Source organism: Lactuca virosa, chromosome 5 (genome assembly GCF_052849685.1).
Source record: "Lactuca virosa cultivar CGN04683 chromosome 5, Lactuca_virosa_CGN04683_v6, whole genome shotgun sequence".
Lineage (NCBI taxonomy): Eukaryota > Viridiplantae > Streptophyta > Magnoliopsida > Asterales > Asteraceae > Lactuca > Lactuca virosa.
In genome coordinates, this window is record NC_136430.1 from 308,357,206 (window position 1) to 308,363,205 (window position 6,000).

Below are 6,000 nucleotides of genomic sequence, written 5' to 3' on the forward strand. Positions count from 1 at the left end.
CCCTTGAATTACTTTACAAAATAAGTCCGGATTTTACTAAACGGTCCCCATCTTCTAAAATCTTTACAAAACTAATCCAGAATTTATCTTTTTAACCCCCAACTCTCAATTATGACATATTCAGCTTTCTCCTCTCTTTTCTTCCAAATTAAGTCCCAATAATTACCACGGAGCCCCCGCCTTCATAAATATTTACAAAATAAGTCTCAAATTTACACTTTAACCCACGAATAATTCAAACAATAACTTTTGGCTCCCAAAACGAACGCCCCACTAAATAATATGGATTTTAAGTCCAGGATTCATTTATTAATCTTTATCTATTTATTCGCATAATAAACAGGGTGTTACATACTATGGGTCCAATCATCCATCAGGATGGAATACCCCATGCCTGTTGACTAATGCACGAAGTATTCCAGTCTCACCATATATAATGACAAATATGTCGGGTCCAATCAACCATCGAGTTGGAATACCCCAGGCCCAATCAACGTCCGGGTCCAATCATCCATCGGGATGGAATACCCCAGGTTGGAATGCCAATATATATATAATGGGTCCAGTCATCCTCGGGATGGAATACCCTCGGGCCCAATCAACCATCAGGTTGGAATGCCCCCGGTCTGCTGGCTCACCCACATAGCAGTAAAGCCTCAACCACCAACAAATATGTGCACATATAATAGATAAGCATATAATCAGTCAACAGAAAATCAGGCAGATCTACAGATCCCTAAGCATAACATCATCCTATATACCAGGATACAGATCTAACATATCACTACAGCACGATAACATACTATCACATAACAAGATATCTAATCCAATGGACCGACCTTGGTGCCTTCGACCCGTAAGTACAGTGAGGAAAACTCACCTGAAGCAGCAAATGCAGAATAACACCATTGAAGTGGATTAGATGGATTGTCCAGCTTCCTGAACACCTACACTTCATAGCAATAACTCTACTTAGTTCATGCTTATATAATATGCATAATAATTTCCTTATTCCCTTCTATTACCTTTATAACAATCGTTTTACACTTAATTATGTGTCTTAGTTATTATGTTAATCTTTTCTCACTCTTAACCATCAAAATAACATATCCCTTAAATAAGGTACATTACTTGTAATCAAACAACTCGTTAATTATATAAATAATCTTTAAATATCGTTTTCTAATATTACCCAACTACTATCGTATATTTATAATATTAACCTATATTACGTAATTAATCAATAAATTCATCTTATCAATAATTAAACAAAATCATAATTTCATAATTATTTTCTATCTTATTGACATCTTAATAATCACATGTCTATTTGATTAGTCCAAAAACAATGATTTAATCCATACGATTTAGCCTAATAATCCACAACCCAATCTAACAAGTGATAGGGTCCATTAGGTTAAAAGAGAGTACCTCACACAATTGCCGTACACGCACATAATTTTCTAGCTCCAATGGTCGACAAGTGTTCCTCCTCCGGCGAAGCTCCCATCTCCGACCGATGCCTAGCTTCTGGCGGTCCGACGACGCATACCCACCCAAACGCCCTTCTTCATATCCTGCTTAGATGTAACATCCCAAGACCAGGTATACCTTATAAGCCCTTGTTCTTTGGTAAATTGTTAAGTTTAGCCCTTATTGAGAAAAGGTGGTAAATGAGTACGCGGAGCGTATGCGAGTGTACGCTCAGCGTACTCATATGCATGTTTTTGACGCAAAAGCCACCTAGTACGCTGGGCGTACTAGGCCCATAGTGAAAATCCTAATTTGGGTTATGTCCCTATATAAAGGATATGATGGCCTCATTCTTGGCCACCATTCTCAGACGACTAACCCTCCCAAACCCTAATCCTCGTTCTTGAGCTTGTGTGTGTCCATTTGAGAGCATTTAAGTGATTTTGTGTGTTCTTGGAGTGAAGAAGGAGCTTTGAAGAAGAAGGAGTGGGAGTCCAGGCTATAGATCTGAGCATATCTGTGTTGGGAGCTTCATTTGGAGGTATAAAGCTCAAAGCTTTCTCACTCTTTTGTTTTGTGCATCATGTTAGACCATTTTAGGGTTTTGGTCCCAAAAGTTGCATGCTTTATGAGAAAATGAGCTCCATAGATTATAAGCAGCCCATTTGAGTGTCTTTAGGGGTATAGTGTCATAATAATCGAGACTTGGACGTTTGAATCAACCCATGCATGAGATATGAGCATTTTGAGATAAGAGAATGAGAGTTTTGGGTGTTTGTGACTTTATCAACCATGAAAAGGCTTAAAGTCACTGACTTTATGGAGTAAGAGCCTTTAGGGAGTCCAGGTATGTGACATGAGCCAAGGTCTTAACTGATTAAGACCAAAAGAGTAGAAAGAGAAAAACTGGGGTGTACGCTGAGCGTAATCCCAGTACGCACAGCGTAGGGTTGAGAATCCCCGATGCATGCGTAGCATCAGAGTATGCCCAACGTAGAGATCTTGTACGTGCAGCGTACTCGCTGGCATTGACTTTTGGTTGACTTTTAGGGTTTGGTCAATTTGTGGACTATTAATACCATTGAGGGGTAAAATGGTCTTTTACCCTTCTGTGAGTTTGTAGAAGGGTTAGTTTAGCTTCTTGAGAGCCGTGATTAATTAGGGATAATTGTCGTATGTGTTAGGCGGAGGCTAGACCGGTGATTTGAGTTCGAGATTATCCGATTTCTTGCGAGGTGAGTCTTCTCACTATACTTACCATGAGTGGTATCTTTGTGTGACCGATGTGTTTTATGTGCTTACCTTTGTATTGTGATATTCTGCATTATGTCTTTGTGATTTATGCTGAGTATTATTGTTATGAGCTTATTGAGTTAGGACCGGAGGGTCCACCCGAGTTGTGGGACCAGAGGGTCTCCACTGAGACACATTGACCGGAGGGTCGTATTGAGTTAGCCTCGAGCGGCTAATGTGATGTGTGTGGTATTTTGGGGAACTCACTAAGCTTCGTGCTTACCGCGTTGTGTATTATGTGTTTCAGGTACCTCTCAGGATCACAGGAAGGCACCGACTTGATTGTACACACCCGAGTTGGAGATACGTTTTTGGAGGATCCTGGATTTGTGTTATAAACAGTTTTGGGACATGTGTTTTGACAATTTGATGTTTGTGGAATTTTGTGATTTTGAAATGGGATAATTGGGTTTTTGAATGAAAAATTTTGTTTGAAAATTTACGGTGTTACATTAGAACCGAGGAGTGGCCACGAGGATGACAGCTATTGGAGAGCTCCAACCAACCCACCGGCAACAAACTGTGTCGCCATTGATTTTATCAAAGTAGCAACACATCTTCATCAAAACTTCAATCCTAAAACCTCCTTTACAACCTTACATTTTCTTTACGATTCAATGTTCAAACGCACTCACACACTTACATTGGAGACGAGCCCTCGAGCTTTCTAATATAAATATTTACATTTCGATGTTGCATCATCGAAGACGATAGCAAATCAGCAAAACTGATGAACTCTCTTGATCTTGCCACTCACTGCAAATCATAGGAGCATGGACTCTTTGGAATTTCAATTTTCTATCTCTCTCTTTCTGTCGGGATACCAGCTCAAGGGAGAGAGGTCGCATTATAAACAGACGAAAAATATGTAGAAAATGGGGGTAGAGACCAATGTCTTGCAGCAAATTCAGGTTAAAAAAAGGATTGCAGCATCCTGCGGCGCTGCATCATATAGGAAGAAAAAAATCAATGAAATCTTTTCGGAAATGGCATAAACGGTCCCTGAACTTTGGTCATTTGATAGAATATGCCCTATCTTACTTTCCTTGCACAAAACAAGTTTCTAAAATAACACAATAACCCCCATACCATTTATATTTAATTTATTGTTATTATTTATCATTAAACCTTAAGGTATGCTTTTAAAATGTTTAATTAATATTTTTATTTAATAAGTGCACATTTTAATTGATTTACCCTGCTATCTTTACTAATTCCACCTCGAAAGTATGCCTTAATTATATAACTATTTGATATTATTTATTAACCCTACATCAATATAACAAACAAAAACAAGTCGTTACAATTTTCCCCCACTTAAACTGGATTTCGTCCTCGAAATCTGTCTCGATTAGAATTTCTTGAAACTGTACTAACAAGGACCATATGTTCCCTCCAACTACTTCATAAAACCAGGTCTCCCCAAATCGAACACTCGAGAGACGACTCAGAACCTATCAGATGCCCACAAGCAACCCAATCATCTGAAAACATTCAACCGCAACCACTAAAACCGAGGAAAACTCGCGAAGTTGCGACTGCAACCAACTCTATCAACATACTCCCTGAAACCGGGAACCCATCAGTTTCAACTTCAGGAACCATACTCTAGCACTGATGATCATCCATATATCGCACCTGCCCGCTGTTCCCACGAGCATAATAATGATCCATCCACAATTTCACGTTGCATCCAAATCCCTTATCAGCTTAAGTGTACCCTTACCTGACAGCTCACTCGACACATCTACAACGGAATTCATGACTCAAGATTTTTGAAGCAATACTTAACACTGGTAACTAAACTCCTGTTAAACAACCTACGGGGAAACGGGGTCCACCATTGCAAGCATTCATCGAGCGACTTCCGATGCACAACCAATACATCCACCAACATAAACTTTTATTGGCCACATAATATCAACCACCTGGTCCCTGAGTCTCCCGACTCCCAACAATGCACCAACATACAAAGTACTATACGTGGAAAGATAAACAAACATGATCATTGGGCCCACATACACCCCACACGGCAATATCTACTGAACTTACCACGATACGCACCTATAAGGGAACCCATAACCAACCCTAGATCTACCGCATTCCCTTTATTTATTTATTTATTTAATTTCACAACCTTAACCAAAAGGGTGAAGTACCAGTAGTTCTAACAAAATGTCGAACCTCAATCATTAACAGAAAGATCCTCATGAACGACCTAAACAAGGTCCCATGCCTTGATTGAGACTGAACAGATCTCATCAATATGTAACTGACTTGATAAAACTTTTAAAGCTATCCATAAATGTTGCTAAAACTCTGATCAAATCCATCCAAAAACCAACTCTGCCAGTACGTCGTGCCAAAGATTAGATCCTACGCATATCTAATATCACGTATGGAAACTAAGCAACACTACCCCGACTTCTAAGCTTCCAATAACCAGGACACCTTCCCAACTCAAGCTGAAATTAACGATAGGTTGATGCATCCAATGAACTTTAACTGATATAGCTTGAAACTTCCGAATAATTTATGCTATCGATGATGAACGAAGTGACCAATGATCGATTATGCATTGACATCTATTCCAACGATCCAGTATACTATTGAACCAAAACCACTCATAGGGTTAAGAATTCCCAACTCTGAAGCTGATTTACTGCTCAACAACTACCCATCCTAAACTATAGATATCAATCTATACAATAGGCTGACAAAATCCTTCAACAATCGATACTCAACCTGAGCGATCCTAGCGCCTCCTCATCTATTCATTGGCATCCCGAAAGGAACCAATGGCTACAACAAGCTCCTTGACCAACTACTTTCAGTTGAGAGACAACTCGAGTATTTCTTGAACACATACATTTGATAGCCACTTACTCTACACCCCTGACTTGAGTAAATCTTGAACCGAATTCCCGCATACCCGCACCACAGATCCCTATGATCCATTCTTCCAACGCCAGAAACTTGAACATATCGATGATCATCCAAGCAGAATACCTAGTTCTCCCCCACTTAGGGTTCGAACTAGTACCCACTGGTGTTGTAACTCAACCATATCTCAAACCGGCTCACCCAAGTACCAACCAACCCTGACCTTTGGAAGGTAACACACACACAAGATGATCTTCCAGACCCGAGTCAACGAATCCCAAGAGAATCCTGAATTTTAGCTGAAGGCCTTAGAAATACCCAATTATCACCACTTTGTGTTAAGGGTTTCAC